This window comes from Mesoplodon bidens, assembly GCF_964165515.1.
Source record: "Mesoplodon bidens genome assembly, chromosome: 3".
In the NCBI taxonomy this organism is placed as follows: Eukaryota; Metazoa; Chordata; class Mammalia; order Artiodactyla; family Ziphiidae; genus Mesoplodon; species Mesoplodon bidens.
Genome location: NC_138178.1, coordinates 52433835 through 52453243, shown reverse-complemented (window position 1 = coordinate 52453243; position 19409 = coordinate 52433835). Strand labels below are relative to the sequence as shown.

Below are 19409 nucleotides of genomic sequence, written 5' to 3'. Positions count from 1 at the left end.
ACATCTTGTACCAGAAGACCTGGCTTGGAGGCCCAGCCCCATCGCCAGGAGACAGCCAACTGGCCACTCTGCTTCCATTTCCCTGCAATCAAGGAGCCATACGCTGCTATCTGCCCTTCATAATTCACAGAAGAACTGAATCCTGAGGGGACCTCAATGCCAGGCCAAGGCACAGCCATCACTAATGAGGCCAGAGTGGCTTATCTTAAACACCCGGTGTGCCAGGCAGCTTCAGACTCTTCAGGGGTCTCAAAGTGAAGAAAATGCCAATTTAGTTGTTCTTTCATTCAGACAAACGCCTGGGATATTTTGCTTCTTATCCAGCTCAATGGCTTTAAAAATAGATAGGTGCTAAGGCTGGGTGTGAATTATTTTGTAAAAGCCTTCTTTTAAAATTTTAAGTCCAGTCATTTAGTGCATTTTCTGAGTTGGTGGCTTCTGGGTGATTTCAACTACCTGCTCCATTCCTTGGCCAGAAACTTACCCCCCAACTCAGGCCAGCCTCCATCAATGCACGCCTTGGACACAAGAGGGAGGCATCTTCCCTGCACCTGAGAAACCAACACAGACTTACCCAGCTCACTGTCATCCTGGCAACCAAAATAAGGCATTTCACAGTGAGTAGCTATTAGAATCCTAGAGCTGCATGGATAACAAATCCCCAGAAGTTTCAATCTCACACTCCTTTCTCGTCTTTTATTAGAGAATCTACACGTAGTAAACCTGGACCACAGCTCCCTCTGGGAATGCAAGTGCTAAGAAGCAATCAGGTGGCCACAGGCAGAGAGGGCAGTAGGCTGACCAGGGGTGGGAGCTTCTAAGGCATTGCTTCTCAGCAAGCTTCACTAACCACTGGCTTCCTAACATCCAGTGACTCTAGTCACTTGGATACAGAGGACAGTTTTCAACAGATGCTCTGGTATCCATGGGCAAGGTGTGTACACACTCTCATGCAGCAACCATTTACGCTGTCCAACTGTAAAGTCATTCTGACCTCTGCTTAGGTTCCGCATAAATTTGGCCCATGAAAACACGAAAATATTTCTTATTTGAGAAATGTCAAGGTACACTTCTCCACAAACAATAGCAGTATTCACTGACAATCTGCCCTAAACAGAATTAATTTACTACAGCCTGGGCAGTGACTAGATTGAGTTGTTCAAAATATCTGATGATTTTCCACCTACAATATTGAGGTCTTGTAAAGCCACATACGTAGGCATCCCTCGGAGATGTCGTGGGTTGGGTTCCAGACCACCACGATAAAGTGCATATCGAAATGGAGTGAGTCGCACGAATTTTTTGGTTTCCCGGTGCATATAAAAGTCATGTTTACACCATACTATGGTCTATTAAGTGTGCAATACCATGATGTCTAAAAAAACCAAATACATATACACTATCAGAATATACTTTATTGCTAAAAAATGCTAACCATCCTCTGAGCGATCAGCAAGTCGTAACGGTTTTGCTGGTGGAGGGCCATGCTGACTGACCAGGGTAGTAGTGGTTAAAAATGGGGGTGGTGGGCTTCCCTGGTGGTGCAGTGGTTGAGAGTCTGCCTGCTGATGCAGGGGACACGGGTTCGTGCCCCAGTCCGGGAAGATCCCACATGCCGCGGAGCGGCTGGGCCTGTGAGCCATGGCCGCTGAGCCTGAGTGTCCGGAGCCTGTGCTCTGCAACGGGAGAGGCCACAACAGTGAGAGGCCCATGTACTGCAAAAAAAAAAAAAAAAAAAGGGGGTGGCTGTGGCCATTACTTAAGACAGCAACGTCTTGTGTCGTATTGATTGACTCTTCCTTTCACAAAGGATTTCTCTATAGCACTTTTGATTTCCTTCAAGAACTTTTCCTCTGCATTCACAACTTGACTGTTGGGGGCAAGAGGCCTAGCTTTCAGCCTGTCTTGGCTTTCAACGTGCCTTCCTCACTAGCTAAATCATTTCTAGCTTTGGCTTCAAGTGAGAGACGTGTGACTCTTCCACTTACTTGACCACTTAAGAGGCCACCGTTGGGTTATTAGTTGGTCTAATTTCAATATTGTTGTTTCTCAGGGGACAGAGAGGCGCAAGGAGAGGGATAGAGATGTGGGAACGGCTGGTCAGTGAAGAAGTCGGAACACATATTTGTCAGTTAAGTTCCCTGTCTCGTGTATGGGTGTGGTTCAGGGCTCCCCAAAACAATTACAATAGTAACATCACAAATATAAGAATGAAAACGTTTCAAATATTGCGAGGACTACCAAAACAGGTCACAGAGACATGAAGTGAGCAAATGCTGTTGGAAAGATGGCGATACTGATAGACTCGTCTGAGTCAGGGTTGCCACAAACCGTCAATTTGTTAAAAAACAAAAAAACACAGTCGCTGCAAAGCACAGTAAAGCAAAGTGCAATGAAACAAGGTATGCCTGTAAAATGCTCTACCCAACTCTTTTTAATAGGCATATTTAACCAACCAACTCTCCAATTTGAAGAAATCAAACTGTATGGTATCACTTATACGTGGAATCTAAAAAATAATACAAGTGAATGTATATGCAAAACAGAATCAGACTCACATATAAAGTAAACCAACTTGTGATTACCAAAGGGGGAGGGACAAATTAGGGGTATGAGACTAACAGGTACAAACTATTATGTACAAAATAAACAACCAACAAGGATATACTGTGTAGCATGGGGAATTACAGCCAATATCTTATAACCTATAAGCTACAGCCATAACCTACAATGGAGTATCATCTGCAAAAATACTGAATCACTATGCTGTACAGCTGAAACTAAAATATTGTTAAGTCAACTATACTTCAATAAAAACACAAACATAAACTCTAGGGATAAATTGACAAATTCGCTGGGGCGTAAATCACTCCATGGGTTAGTTTTTCCCCTGCAGCTGGTGACAACTGTGGGGTTTCCTGAAACGGTGAGATCCCATGAGCATAGCTGGCGATAACAGTCAGTGGGAAACTTGATTAAATCAATGGGTGCTGTTTACACAACACAGCAGAGAGAGTGAGATGGTTAGTATCTTCCATCCCCTGAGAACAGGAAGTAGTCCAGTATAAGTATCCCTGCATGAAAGCGTCCCTTCCCAGGCTAATAACTGGACTTTCTGAAGAGCAAATGAATGGTCCCCGTAGCCAAGCAGAGAAAGACTCAATCGCCAGGAAAGGCAGAGCCACGACACGGGGCCAAGAGCAGAACTGAGCAGCAGGACAGACCATACGGGAGAGCTCAGATGGACACAGAAGACACAGAGGGGAACGAGGAGAAACGGGCAAATTGAGGAACGGGGGGCTGCAGGACAGAGGGTGCAGAATCAATGAGCAACACGGGAGAGAAGCCCAGAACATGGGGAAGCAGAAGGCAAGAAGAGAGGCAGAAAAGGTATGAGAGGGAAGGAACATTTCTGTCCAAAACAACTGGAAAAATGAAGAAGCCATTGACTGAGGGGGAGGAAGCTGCTGGAGGCACAGGTCTGGAGTGAAAAGCTGCTAATGAATTTCTCTGGGATGTATTCAGTGAGAGGTGGAGCAGAGTCAAACACAAGACTGGAGATTCGATGCGGGGTGCTGGAGTGTCGCCATGGTCAAGTCTTTGGGGCTAGAAAGATCATCTAGGGAGTGAGCGCGAGAGGGAAGGGACCTGAGGTCTGGGTCCTGGAACAATGTTCTAGAATCAGGACAAGAAGGAACCCGCAAGGAGACCTAGTGGTAGGGGAGGGAGGAACATGGAGAGAGGGTGGGACCAGAGGAACGTGCCTCAAGCAGGAGGGAGAGATCACGTGTGTCAAATGCTAATCACAGTTCAGGAAGAGGGGGGCTGAGACAGGACAGCTGAATCTGGCTGCTTGGAGGTCTCTGGCAGCCGAGAGAAGAGCAGGGGTAAGGCCAGAGCAGCAGGTCTCCGAGACAAGTGAGGAGGGGGGCTGGCTCAACAAGTACAGAGGCGTGATGGAAGGGGTGGGGGAACAGGCGGTAGCTCTGATTTACGCTTTGAAGGCTTTTTATCCAGAAACAATCCACCACGTGGATGCTGCAACCTCCCTTTCTAGCCAGCATCTATACAGACCTGGTTTCCCCTTATTACGGCCCTGGGGGCAGTCCCAGGACAGCTAAGTGTCCTTGCTGGAGGCAGGTGCCTCACCACACAACACCGCTGCCCGTGTGTGTGAGAGGAGAGGGGAGGAGAGGGTGAGTCTTGGTTCAAGCAAAGGGCGCTGGACTAGGAGTGTGTGGTCCAGGTTCAGTCCCAGCCTGTCGATGTCTCGGACCTTCTCTCTCTGCTTTTCAGAGAGCAGGAAGCCACCAACTCCCATGAAAGGAGCCTCCCGGCACGCACGTGCTGCTTGGCCAGCTCCTCCCCTGTTCTCCTTATCCTGACATCTCACAATGGAGGCCACTATCCTTAGCTCACGGCAGACGTTGAACGGAAATAGGGACACCAGAGATTTATTTCGCGGTCTACCATCTCAAAACAACCACTGCGAAAAGCATCAGTTTCACTACACAGGAACACGTTACGCAAAAAGACAAAAAATCCACATCAGTCACTCTGAACGAGCTCTGCACGGTCGTCAAAAACTAAAAGCCTCCAATTTCTTCTACTTACTCTTGGCTCTCTGTTTTATTATGACTCAGTGTTCCCAAGTATGAAAGCATGAAACAAGACCGACAATTTCCTGCATGGGAATGTTGTAAAAAATGCAAATTATGCACATAAAATGCTTTATAAAATTATGTATAAAGCCAAGGTACTTTTCCTACTATCACGCAAGAGGATCCCCCCCCACAGAAAAACCTCAGTGAGGTCTGAATCCAAAGTGGATGGCGATTTAATCACCATCCCACGGGGAGCATGGCAATGAGCCGTTTCTAGCCCTCCTCTCGACACAATGAGAGACGTGCAGAACAGACATTTGTTGGAATAAAGTGTCCTGACTTGCGGTAAAAAGGAGGTAGGATTAAAGCATAAAGCAACCTAGAGATGCCAGCGAAAGCTGAGTGTGTATTCAACGCTCGTGAGAAGTCTCACTATAGATCCAATTCAAGCCCTAAGAAAATCATGCAGCTCTGACAACACGCCATGATAAAACTTGTCTCTTCCCCTCTCTCCGCTGTGATGTTTTCAGGTCAGCGCAGCACTGACCCTGACTACAACTGACCCTCATGTCCACTTTCCTGTAACCTCACCCCTCCTGCTAATTCCTGTCCCTCCAGGCTGGGAGCCTAGGAGAGCTGACCAGGCTTCCTCTTCTGGTTTGGCTGCACGAAGGCTGAGAGCCGAACGTGTATGCTGTTTCTCGCAGTACTGTTAGTGTCTAATTCGCCTCTGTTTTATGATCCTATCCTTGTTCTTCTTCTGCCCCAAGTTAAATGTCTATCTAGTTGAACTTTAAGTCCCTGTTCATTTTTTGCTAAAAGATAGGGTACAGGAATTCCCTGGCAGTCCAGTGGTTAGGACTCCACACTTTCAATCCTGTTGGCCTGGGTTCGATCCCTGGTCAGGGAACTAAGATCCTGCAAGCTGCGTGGCATGGTTAAAAAAAAAAAAAAAAAAAAAGACAGGGTGTAGAGGCATAAACCATCCATTACTTTCCTTTGCATAATCTCTTCTCACTCTGAACATTTTGGCCCTGACTCTATGTGTGAAGGTCACCCGGACCGAGACAGAAACCCTTCTGTGCCATCCATTGTGGAAGATGAGCCAATAGTTTCACCAGTGATGAAACCCAGACATTCTCTCCTTTCAAAGTAAATATTTTTTAGTCCCAGGGAGCTGTAAACAGCCCAGTATGATGGCAGCGATGCAGGCTGCAGGCTCACCCCAGTCCACCCTGGGACAAACAAGCCCAACTCAGCCAAGACCTCCTCCTCTCCAAAAGCAATGGTGGTCAAGATGAGCAACCACCCCTTGGCTCTCTGCCCTGGTGAGGGCCATGGTGTTCCAACCCCACCCCTGCCTTACCAGCTGCCACCCTAGTCTGGTCACTTAAGTGCCATCTGCCTCAGTCTACTCCTCTCTAAAAAAGGAGACAATAATAAATCTACCTCTAAGATTGTTAGAGAACTAAAGAAGTTCATACATGTCAAAGGCACAAAGAAAGTACCGGGTCAGGGTTTGTTGTTATTATTTATTAGTCATGGTGGATGGAGGAACACTGAAAGCAGCATACTGTGTTCAGCCACCACCTGAGCTGCAAAATTCATTTTATTGTTTATTCTGCATCTATCATATACTAGATACTATTACGGGCATTAGGGAAGCAAAGACAGACAAGATTCCTGCCTAGTTGGAGCTCACCTTCTAGTAACCCTTTTCACTACACAGTTCCTGCGTTCATCCTTATTCAAATCATACAACGTGATTTTTCTAGATGCAGAACTATCTAAGGATGAGCCCTGAAGTGGAAGGTTTTTGTGGATCAGGGTAGTACTCCTAGCTGTTGCTCTTGCATGTTAGTTGAATTCCCTCAATCCAGGAGGCCAAAGGAAAAAACACCTCCCCCTCTGGGGCAGGGCTGGCATCACAATATGCCCCTGCCCTAGGGCTTGTCAACGTCCTCTGCCCAGGAGTAACCCATGTGAGGTGCCATTGGTTCTGCATACTCTGCTGTACAGCAGAAGAGTGGCACTCAGCTGGCAGGACCACAGGGACAGGCCACCAAGCCTCAGTGGAGCCCTGGATCTGCAGGAGAGTAAGAGCTACCCACCCATCCCAACCTCTCCCTCCAGCCGCTGACTCCATTTTGACCCACTGGAAGACTGCTGAACCCAATTACGATGGCTGTGCCTGACCCCTTCTGTAGCTCTGTTCCTCTCTCAGCAGGCAAAATGCAGCTCTGTTTGGTAACAGCATGCATCACATAACTGAATGTCGGCATAAAATGTGGGCCTACATAGAAGCTATTATTCATCTGTGTTTCTGTCTCCTGTGAACGATTCTGCTCTCAAAGAAATGCCCCGGAAAGAGCTTCCCCTCCTCTCCACCTCTTACCTGCTCCTCTGAAAGGGAGGAGGGAGGAAAGCCCATCTGACAAGTAAAAACCCATTGTGACTGGGCCACGGCTACCCAGAGGTGCCTTGAAAGCTAAGCCCCGGAGGGTCTCACACTCCATCTCGCTCCCCTGGGCTGTCTGTGCTCCACTGCCTTAGGGCTCGCCTTGAACATTCAGACTCCATGTACTGAGCCCAGCCTCAGTACAGGCCTCCACAGGTGTCCGTCATCTTCTAGGAAGGTAAGTCAGGTCAACCATTAATTGAGAACCAGGTGTCTAATTCAAGGAGGGGCCAGGAGGAGAGGAGGCCGAGGGTCCCATTTGGGGCTCATCTCCAGCCTTAATCACCGTATCTCCCCACTGGGCCCTCACATCTCTTCCTGCTAGTGAGAGTGTAGAGGTGAGAGTCTGATTGGAGAGGCTCCCCTGGTCTCCCACATCAACAACTTGTGAGAGCTCCGGCTACGAGGCTTGGAAAAAACAGTAAGAAAACACAGCTGATGTGATTGTTTTTCCATGCGCCCAACAGCACACTTAGAAAAAGACCAGAAAACAAGAGAGAACAGTCACTTAAGAACATCTCTTTAGTCCTCCTTCAGGGAGGCACAGGAAGCCAGGATAGCTGTTTGACTCTGAACACTTCAACTAGAAATAATTGTCATTAAAAAGTCAGGTGGTCAAGGAGCATAGGACAAATGATTAACCACCCACAGGTGAGAACTTAGCAGGCCACGCAAGTCCACAAAAATTCTAGCCCAGTGGTCGGCACCCAGGGCTGCTTTGCAAACCTCATAAATGCCCCGCCCCCAACCCACAGGGCTATCACTTTGTATGCTTGCCTGTCCTCATTACACCACCATTAAGATATATAGACAACACAGTGTCAGGAATACATTTGCCACGAGAGGTCCATTTCCCCCACTGTCCTCTGAGAGCAAGGACTGTATCATTTCGGCCACGCTTGAATCTCAAGGCCATAGCACAGTGCCCACCACAAGTAGATGCTTAATAAATGTTTGTGGAATTAATATGCACATCATGGAAAGACGTACACCAATTTTTTTTTCTAAATTAGTCATTAGGAATTATTCACACTCACATCATGACTCAAGGATGAACAGAGGGCAAACATCCAGCAGACCCCACTATTTCTACTCATCCGCAACCGTTTACACTGACCACAGAGACTAAACCTCATGGCTCACAAGATGAAGTTCCCTATTTTGGCAAATGAGAAACAAAAAAGAACCAAATCCACACCAGGTGGGAATAACTGGAAACTCCCTGAGAGAAGGGACCATGTGTATCGCTCACCATCAAGTACCTGCCAGAGAGAAGGGCTAAGTATTTGTTTAATGCATGTATGGAGGTGCAAGTCACCAAGAGAACCAAAGCGTGCATACAACGGTGAATACAGAATGATGGGAAAAAATCTTTGAGATTGTTTTCCATGTTCAGATGAAGAAACTGTAATCTTGAGATCAATTATCTTCTCAAGGTCACACTGGTAGCAAACCACAACCAGACCTTCCCACGTTGCCACAATGAACAGGGTTGGTTATGGGTGTGGTGTGATTAGAGCCCTCCAAGGATACCTCCAACTTACCCTCCCATCCCCAGCCGGCTCCCGGCACTGGCACCTGAAACTCCATTGCTAAGTACATAGTTGGTCCTAATGATTTGTGTCCAGTTAAAATTTTGCTGTAAAAGCAGGCATTTGCATTCGTCACTGTCTGAGAAAGTTAAGTTTTAGAACCTTTCAAGCAAATGAGCTGAGACCTGTCCTTTACTAAAGATGATTCCTAATTACCAAGAAATTCTGAGGCCGGAGGGATAGTTTAGTGCAGACCAATCCAGAACCTGGCACTGCTGAAAAAGCACAATGAACAGAGAAGCATAGGAAGACCTGCTAAAAGGAAGAGGAGCAGACACCTATGTGTTTATAGCATTATAATTTGCTTAGAGCCAATTTTTAATACATACAGCATTTTGAAATATATGGGTAATCAGGCTCAAACTGCTTAGCTCAAGGGTCTGGACCCCCCATTCATCCATTTCCTATCTCACACTGTAAGAACTCTCCATTTTAACAGAACAAATATATTTTCAAGCCCTGCATAACTCAATTTTTTTTCCCCTGTGTGGCATACATCTGTCTGAAATGCACCACCATGCTTCTCCATTCTTCCTGGTTACTCACCAGCATCAAGCTTTGCTTTTAGAAACTAGTCTTTCCAACCACCCCAGCTGGCAGAAACCCTCTCCTCTCCTAGGCTCTCAGAACACTCATCTGTAGCCTTCCCAGGAAGAAGTCCCCACTGAAACAACCATGAGATGCTATGCCTCATGTCCATTTGGCACGGAACAGTTTCATGGCACTTTCACAGGTGTCTTTTTACTTGATGTGCTCAACAGGTTACAAAGGAAAATAGGTTTTGTTTTGCACCCCCATTTCACAGACAAAGACAGAGGATCTGGGAGCATAGGTGAATCCCTGGCCTGTGTGTGGCATATACTGCTGTTTCCCATCAGACTACTAAGAAGGCAGTGCTGGCTTTCCAGCAATCCCACTGTTTGCCTATGCTTGCCGAGACAGCTGAACAAATCATCCACACATCTTAGTCCTTTTGCATGTTACCTTTCAGTCCTGCTACTTCCTTCCTCTGACAAGCAAGGAAGAAGGCTCTTAACTCTGATTTTGAATTCTCTTATACCCTAACTCAATCAAATGATTTGAGGCTGTTTACAAAAAAAAAAAAAAATAGAGAAATAAAAGGTCAGGTCTAAGAAGAAAAACAAAAGTGAAGGTCAAGACCAGGAGAACTGTGAATTATTCACCATTCATTTGGCTAACTGGGAATAAATGCATCCCATAATTTCTTCTGACCCTTGGTGACAAGCCTGTAAAATCCTAAGAATGATTCTGCAGGCTACTGCTGATGCTGAGAAACACAAGCTTTATCACTAAAGGCACACACCCCTGGGATGGGTACAGATAGACTAGCTTTTACTTGGAAAAAAAAAAGAGAGTTGTGTCCTACAATGATATGGGAAAAATATATTCAGTGTGCTCCAGACTGAACCTGGGAGAATGTGTGAAAAGAACTGCACACATGTTCCCTCTCAGGTCACCTTCCTCATGCTTGTGCCTAATTTAATGCTAAAACAGCACACACCTGACTGAAGGCTAGCTGCCAATGTGGACTTCAGTTGTGAGGTGACAAGGCAAACCATCATGCTTCGTTTCACTTAAGAAACTAAAGAAATCTCCCACTTCCTGGCTCCATTTTCTTTCCCTGAAAGGGTTTTCATTGCTGACCTCAGACGGGTGAATTCCAGGCTACAAACCCCCAGCATCACCCATCACTCAATAAGGTAATAGTGCATGGTTTTGGCAAGGACGGATTCTGAAGAAAACAGAAAGTATTAAAAACATATTCTTGCTGTTTCTCTATGTTAATCCATTAACCATAAATCAGAAGTGCATTTCTGTTAGAGCCCAGACCTAAAAATCTGGCACTTATGTGGAGAATGGAAACAAACCAAGGGATGGGACTAAACCTTACATTTCTGGAGATTCAAAGTCCATTAACATATTATCAGAGTGCCAATCCTAGCAATTACTCATGAGATTAGATTTTCCAAAGGATCTTCATTTTCCATGGCTACTCATTCCAAGATCACCCTCATTTTGTATCTAAAACTTGCAATGTTTCAGTTACACTTAACAGAGCCTGTGGTATCCCAAATCTCAGACTTGGACATCATCAAGTCCAGCTTTCTACAAGATACATAAATCTTTGCTATAACTTTCCCAATCTCCCGAATTCCTTACCTACATTTAGTTTTCAAATTTCTTAAATCAAAAAGAAAAGCAGGGAACATATAAGCGATTATGTGTCTGGCACTGGTTCTAAGCCCTTTTTGTAGTCACTGAATCTTCACCATAACCCCATGCTAAGGAGTTTAGGCTTCACCCAGCGAAGGCAACCAGGACACAGTGGTTACATGGCTTGACAGAGGCCACTGCACTGGGGGCTGTGCCTCCAACTGTGTGCTTTTAAAGCAGAAAGAAACATGGAAAAATAAACGTAGTGCTTGGGTTAGGAGAGTGGTAAAATGGGTGAGATGTGTATTGTTTTTCACTAACAAACTTTCACCGGTTGCATTATTACACGTCAGACACTGAACTAAGCACTTGACTTAATGAATCAACGAGAGAGTCCTCTTTGCTCTGGATAATCAGGCTTAAGAGGCTGTGCCTCCTAAGCAACAGGCACACACAGGTGTAAGGGGAGGTTTAAACCCATATCTATCAGAATCCAGACTTTTTGTCTGGCCTCACCTCACCCAAGGATAATAAGCACTGCTAACATTCTGGCACATCTCCTTTGTGTTGTTTATGTATAATTTTAAGTAGGTTGAGATGACACATTGTATAGAATTCTGCATCCTGATGCTTTCCTCCACTCTAATAACACAATAATCATTTTCCACAATATTGCAAACTTTTTAGAAACATTGTTTTAAATAGATGTATAACACAGCAATGCAAGGCATCATAATTTACTTTGCTCTATCTTCCTTTTTGTGTACATCAGCTACTTGTTTTTACTATTATAAATAAGGCCATGAGAGGATTTTTCTATTTAAAAACTCTTGTTCTTTATTTCAGATTTTCTTAAGCTAGATTTTTTTTTAAGGAACCATCAGTATTTTTAAAGAGCAACCCAGAAGATGTTAAGGCAAGAAGAAAAAATCTGAATGTACAGATATCAGCAGTTTGATTTATAGGTTAGCTAAATGAATATGCATTAACAACTGGAAAAACCAGTAATCAATCTATTAGATTTTATAGTTCAACCTACCCCCACAGAATGAGTCTGCTAGCAAGGACTCAGGCTGCAAAGGACCCTATCAAACAAGCTGACAAAAGGCATGAATGGGGGAAAAACATCTGGCATGGGCAATAAACCAGATTTACAGAAAAGAGGCAGAGGAAAGATAGATGCTTAACATAAATTTTAAAATATATTGCAAACAGTGGAAATGACAGGCAGAACAAAGGATTAGACTAGACTTTACTAAAGAAAACAGCATGCATGTGCCCGATAAATATCAATGCTCTGCTTTCTGTAAGCGCAAGTTTCAAGAACTGCCCAGTAGATCGAACCAGAATTATAAGAGAGATATTAACTAAACTGAAGTGCTCGGTTGGAGTACCATTTTCCTATACTTAATAAAATAAAGCCAAATCAAAAGTCCTGCCAATTTCATCAGTGAGTGATGGATAAGATGTACATTTCTAAATGACAAAACCAAATCAAATTTAAGTCTGTGTACAAAAACATTACTTCATCAAGAGCACTGGGAAGAAATAAACATGTCCCCGGTGCTATGACATGAAATGATGAACTCTTGACAGTGTGGGTGAGTATAGCATAGTATTTTAAATTATTATTTTAAGATAGTGTCATATTTATTATCAGTCTCGATAACCTAAAACTACTTGAAAAATGATTTCTAGAACAAATACAAAACTTAAGCTAAAGCTGGAAAAATGACAGAAGAAAATACAGAGGCGGGTCAAGACAGAGGGAAACAAAGGATAAGGATCTCCAAAGAAATGGCAGGACTGAAGAATTTCCTGACTTTGAAGGTGCGAGTGCCTCATCTACAGGAATTATGCTACAAAATTCTGTCACCTATCAGTAATGGCTTATAAAATTGATACTCATGTTGTCCTCCAACTAAAACACCTAATAGAATGTTATAGGTTGAATTGTGTCCCCTCCGCCCCTGGCTCCTGAAATTCATATGTTGACATCCTAACCCCAAGAATCTCAGAATGTACCCTTATTTGGAGATGGGGCATTTATAGAGATAATCAAGGTAAAAGGAGATCATTAGGGCAGACCCTAATCCAAAATGATTGGTATCCCTATAAAAAGGGGAAATTTGGACACAGAGACATGGATAGAGGAAAGCTGATGTGAAGAGACGTAAGAAGACAGGCATCTACAAGCCAAGGGGGAGAGGGGCCTGGAACAGACCCTCCCCTTCTAGCCCTCGGAAGGACACCTTGATCTTGAACTTCTAGCCTCCAGAAGTGTGAGGCGGTCAATTTCTGCTGATTAAGCCACCTAATTGGGAGTTCTTTGTTATGGCAGCCTTAGCAAACTAATACACTTAGCCAGGCTAATTATGGTTCAATTCATATTTCAATTAGTCCCATTTTCCTAAATACAAGAAATTAGTACAACTTTGACACAAATTGACTAACAGCATAGTCAATATACGTAGTAATACATGTTTTGTTTATGAACATGTAAACGTAGGCACAGATGTAGCTACTGGTGTATGCAAAGGCATATGTATAATATATGGGTTTATTCTGCCTAAGGTCGCAAAAATAGTAAATGACAGGGGGGACTCTAACCTGGGTATAACTACTTTCAGGGTCCCTGGTCTTGCTAGAATACCATCCAACGAACTAGACTGCAATGTGGAAAATGCTTCTCATTGTAGGATACTGCGATTGAAGATATGTAGAATTTTGGATTCTTACAGGAAAATATGGAAGAGACTATGTAAGTGTTTTATTGGAGTGGTAAAATTGTATTTTTTGAGTTTGATTTTTTTTTTGCCTTTAGTTATAGTATACACTATTTTTTCAGGAATTTAAATAAATTCAACTACAACACAAGACCACTTTCAATTACTCTAATCTTGATGAAACTGAATGGCTCTCTTCCTTGTAAGAACATCCCCTCCGTTGTATGAGACAGGAAGCTCCCCAGACAATTCCATTAAATAGTCCATCCTTCAACTGAGTATTTTCACAACCTTCTCTGGAATCTCCCCCTACTTTCGACACAACTACCTTAAGTTGTAGAAATAACTATCGAGGCACAAGTAACTCATAGACACAGGATGAATCAGATCCAGGGCTATGGTGAAAGCAACGGAGCAGGCTGATAATTGGTCAGTCACTTATAAGGTACAAGATACTGTGCTGAGAGCTTCGCGAGAAAAAAATGAGATGGAACAGGGCTGGACCTGCATACATGGGCTGAAATGCTCACAACACACGTATGACCCACACCCAGAGACAGGACTCCCCTATGAGCTAACAAAGAAGTTATAGAAAAAGTAGATGCAATGACAAGAGGACCAGAAGTACCCACAGGATGAAGACAGAACTTTGGGTCGAGTCAGTTGGGAATAACATTAGGCTGAGGGTGAGATATAAGCTCAGCCTTACACAAAGGACAGGATTTTAGTAGATAAGGGAGAATGGTAGCCTTCCAGATGGTGTTAGGAGAAGCTACCTTTCAACCCCAGGGGAAGTTCTGCTCTTTGTTCAAGATTCAGTTTGTCACACCCCCTACTCCTCTCTCAGACAGTACTCACCACCCAGGACTAGTGACCACCATGACTCCAGGGCCTAGCACAGGGCCTGGGAGATGAGTAGGTATTCCATGAAGACTGAACACTGAGTAACTAGTTCTGAGCCTACTCTTCACACATAACGATGGGCTCCTGGTTGGCCCACCGTTCCTCATTATCCTCACCACCGGGCAGACTTTCAGAACTATTTGATATACAGTTGGATGCAATTCCTCCATTTGACTTCCTTCCTTTTTATCACAGAGGGACAAGCATCAGAAAGAAATTATAACTCTGTCAAAAAAAATTAGGCCATTTCCTTCAGATTTAAAATGACCATCTTTCAGCCAATTTTAAGCATATCTCTTCCACTGTCTTGACTAATATTGAGACAAATCATGTTATGGAGAAAACAAATTTGGACTTGGAGTTAGAACACATGGGTCTCAATGGCAGTACCACCACTTAGGGTCTGTATGACCTTACGATTCCAGAGTTACAATGCATACCAAGTCTCAGTTCATGCAAAACTCACTTAAAATAACACATAGCAAAGATCTTGTTGCTGGAAAAGTCTAACCACAATATTAGCTGCTACTATTATTATTAACATCTAATATGCTGTTTGGATAAAAATTTTAAATACAGCATTCTAAAAAGGTATTCCTCTCCACAAAAGAGATACAAAGACAGATAATTGATGGTCGTTTGGCCAGTGGACAGGGTATGAAGGGTAATGGCTCTTCAATGAGAACCAACTTAACATGCCTTGCTTGAGGGGTTCTCTCCCCACCTCACCCCCTTACCTAAAAGGTGGCCAGTGGGATAATTTTATGACTCAGGTAGGTTTTGTGTTTTTTTTTAATGACAATTTTTTTAAAATTATTTTTATTTATTTGGCTGTGTTGGGTTTTTGTTGCTGCATGTGAGCTTTCTCTAGTTGTGGTGAGCGGGGGCTACTCTTCGTTGTGGTCTGCGGTTTTCTCATTGTGGTGGCTTTTCTTGTTGCAGAGCATGGGCTCTAGGTGCACGAGCTTCAGTGGTTACGGCACGTGGGCTCAGTAGTTGTGGTGCACGGGCTTAGTTACTCCGCAGCATGTGGGATCTTCCTGAACCAGGGCTCGAACCCATATCCCCTGCATTGGCAGGCAGATTCTTAACCACTGTGCCACCAGGGAAGCTCTATGACTCAGGTAGTTTTTAAATGTAGAAAATTTTTAGACCAGGCAGGGCAGTGCTGTGGCTACTCTAGTTCTTAAATCTTACATAGAACTAATTAAAAAAGAGAGACAACTGAGTTTCAGTCCTGACTCTGCTTCTCACTATGGCAGGAAGCCAACTACTTCAACTGGAATGGTATACAAAATGCTCGCTTCTTAAAGAATGCCTTCATCCATTTATTCACTTATTCAGCCACATATACTCATTGAGTGCCATTACTAGACCAGATGCTGCTCCTCGGACAGAGAGGACCCCAACAAGCAGTACAGGGTGATGAGTTTGGAATAAGAGCTGATGTCACTCTGAACAGCAAAGTCCTTCCAGTGTCTAAGTGATTGTAAGATGAAGTCAGGGCTCTAAGAGTTCAGGTGGCTGGGAGTCCTCGAGGTTCCTGAAGGGCTTTAAGATTAGTTTGGGTCCTTCGCAGGCAAGACTTAACTGGGTATGATTCAGTCAGGATGTGAATGGCCTACGGCACAGGCAAGCAAGAAGTGACCACCCTAAACACCTCCCCACACAGTGGCACAAGTCCTCAGCATGACACTGTGCCCTCTGTGAATGATCTGTCTATAACAATTGAAGGCCAAAAAACAGCTGCTGGAGTTGTCTCAAAATCTGTGAGGAGGGGAGAGAACAAGTAACTTCTCATCAGTACTCATGGGGTCTTTGTGGCCGCTCTTACTGGTGGCCTCATGGCAGCACCTGCTGTTATCCCTGTGGGCTCTCACATCACCAAGGCTCCCAATGAAACTGGAATTGACAGGTTTTATCATCATTACCAACATATTGTATATATAAGTATAGCTATTAAAAATACCTACTATCAAACTCTCACACTTGAAAAAAATGATAGATGATTATTTGTGCTACAGAAGGCATCCTGACATAACTGTGAATTCACTGAGCAAGCCCTCTTAAAAATTCACATGTTGAGTCTCATTGTTTTTCATCAAGTCCTCAGGGGACTGCAGCCTTTAACTCTGGGTCCCCCACCAAAGATGGTCTTAAGGGCCCCAGACATTGCTCAGTCTGCTCTTTTATTTCAGTGATCTCAACTTTCTCAGGGTTGGTTCTGATTTTAAAATTCCATGGCCCCATGTTTCAAAAAGATTTTATGTATTCCCCAAACTACATACATTTGTAATAATCGACTTTCCAGTTTCCGGTCACAGAAGACCTATCCCTGATCAGAAAGTATAACCACCTTCTCCACACTGGGCTGCAGGAACTCAAGCCAAGTAAAAGAACATGGCTTTCCCTTTGCTCACCTGCCTGCCTGCAGGATTTCTAAAATTCAGAAAGCATGTTCAAGGACCTTCCAAGCAAGGAGGCATGGCTTTGCTTCCAAGCTCCTTCCCAGACCTGTACCCTCCCCAAGAAAGGCGGATGAGCACCTACTGGGGTTGGGCTCTGGGTTGCTCTGAGGGTTTCCATCCTTTATTGTGGCTGTCAGACCAGGCGCATGGGAAGGGCCACCCAGGAAGGGCTGAAGCCAGGACTGGGAGAAAGGATGCATTGGGGAAGCCAGAGAGACCAGGTCCAGAGAGGGATGGGAAGCTGGATGGGAAGGAAGCTGGGGGACACATGGGAAGCTGTCAGCCAAACTCATTTACGTATTTGGCTTTTTGGGAGCATTCAATTCTCATCCATGCTTCTCCTGACTCTTAGTATCCTGGGTGAGAGAGGGCTGGCTAAATATTGCAATGCACCAGAAAAAAAAAAAAAAACTTTAATGAAAAATCCTTTTGCGTTTTCCCCTATTCTGATTACCTTTGAAAGACATGTATAAAATTTACTGAGAAAAAAGTCTCTTCATTCTCTCCCCCCACCCCAGTGGTGACTCTCTCCATGAGCCAGTCTAAATGTCAAAAGAAAAAGGCATCTTCTCAGGAAAATATAAATATTTATAGACAGCATTACTCCATCACTCCTGAAATGTTAAACAGAGCTATTTCTCCATTTCTCTTCTTTATTGATTTAGTTATGTGGTACATAATAATCAGAAAGCAAAAAAAAAAAAGGGTAACAGTAGAACTCAAGTCATTAGGTCATGCATCAAATAAATGGAGACCAAAAATAATACTCATTAAATCTCTTTGTGATATATCCCCAGAGAGTGGTAACAGAAACAAGAAATCAATGTCAAAACAAACCTAGCCTCGGGCCATTGGAGATTGGCTTCTCAAGTACTTTCTCCTGTGATGAGTGCATCCAAGTCTCTGGAATTCCTGCTCTGAGATATATGCTCTTAGAGCTAATTTCCCCAGCTGACTGAAGGGCCAATGGGAAAGAGTAGAAATGTAGGGGGTGTAAAGTCCTCACTCAGCTCTGAAAATATCTGGCTGGCCCTCCACTTTCCTGACCTCCTTTAGACCAGAGGACTTACAAAGTTTCAGGTCTGTTTTGTGGACCCCTCTTATGATACCTAAAATTGGGTTCTACCTACATGATCAGTCTTCTTCCCTAGTGATAGCCAGCTTGGAATAAGAATTATGATTAGTGAGTATGATATTTGCTATGAAAAGACACAGAGGAACCTTAAATGCATATTATAAGGTGAAAGAAGCCCGTCTGAAAAGGCTGTGTACTGTGTAATTCCAACTATATGACATTCTGGAAAAGGCACAACTATGGAGACAATAGAAATGTCAGTGATTTGGGGGTTGGGGGTGGAGTTAAGCAGAGCACAGAGAATTTTTAGGGCCATGAAACCAACTCTGTATAAAATTATAAGGATGAATATGTGTCATTATACATTAGTTCAAACCCACTGAATGTACCACACCGAGAGTGAATCCTTAGGTAAACAATGGACTTTGAGCGATTACAGATTTGGGCCAATGTAGATTCATCCTTGGTTAAAAAGAAAAAAAAAATTTTTTTTTTTACTCTGTTGAGTGATGCTGATAATTGGGGAGGTCTTGCATGTGTGGAAGCAGGGGGTATATGGGGAATCTCTGTACCTTCCTCTCAATTTTATATTGTTAATTCTAAATTGTAAATCTAAAATTTCTTTTAAAATAATTGTCTTCAAAAAAATTTTTTTTCCTGTGAGATAAAATTCTCTTTGCTGGGCTTCCCTGGTGGCGCAGTGGTTGGGAGTCCGCCTGCCGATGCAGGGGACGCGGGTTCGTGCCCCGGTCTGGGAAGATCCCACATGCCGCGGAGCAGCTGGGCCCGTGAGCCATGGCAGCTGGGCCTGCGCGTCCGGAGCCTGTGCTCCGCGACGGGAGAGGCCACAACAGTGAGAGGCCCGCGTACCACAAAAAAAAAAAAAAAAAAAAAAAAATTCTCTTTGCTTGGGTGTATACCTAGGAGTGTATGTACCTAAACATAATTCTATGTTTAATCTTTTGGGGAACTGCCTGCTTTTCCAAAGCAGCTGTACCATTTACATTCCCCACCAGACACGTATGAAGATTCCAATTTCTACACATTCTCCCCAACACTTATCTGTCTTTTCAATTATAGCCATTCTAATAGGTGAAGTGGTATGTTATTGTGGTTTTGATTTGCATCTCCCTGATGACTAATGATGTTGAGCACGTTTTCATGTGCTTATTGACCATCTGTCTATCTTCTTTGGAGGAACAGTTATTCTAATCCTTTACTCCATTTTAAAAATTGGATTATTTGCCTTTCTATTGTTGGATTATCTGACTTCTTTATATATTCTTTTCTTACCAATATTTTATTTTTTTTATTGAAGTAGAGTTGATTTACAATGTTGTGGCAATCTCTGCTCTACAGCAAAGTGACTCAGTTATACACAAAGAGACATTCTTTTTTTTATATTCTT

At 43.7% G+C, this 19409-nt stretch overlaps 1 protein-coding gene across 4 annotated transcripts in view; it reads right to left on the bottom strand.

The window, feature by feature from the left end:
• TLN2 (talin 2) overlaps positions 1 to 19409 on the bottom strand; it is a 449584-nt gene that overhangs the window by 203378 nt on the left and 226797 nt on the right. The gene's annotated exons all lie outside the window — the stretch shown is intronic.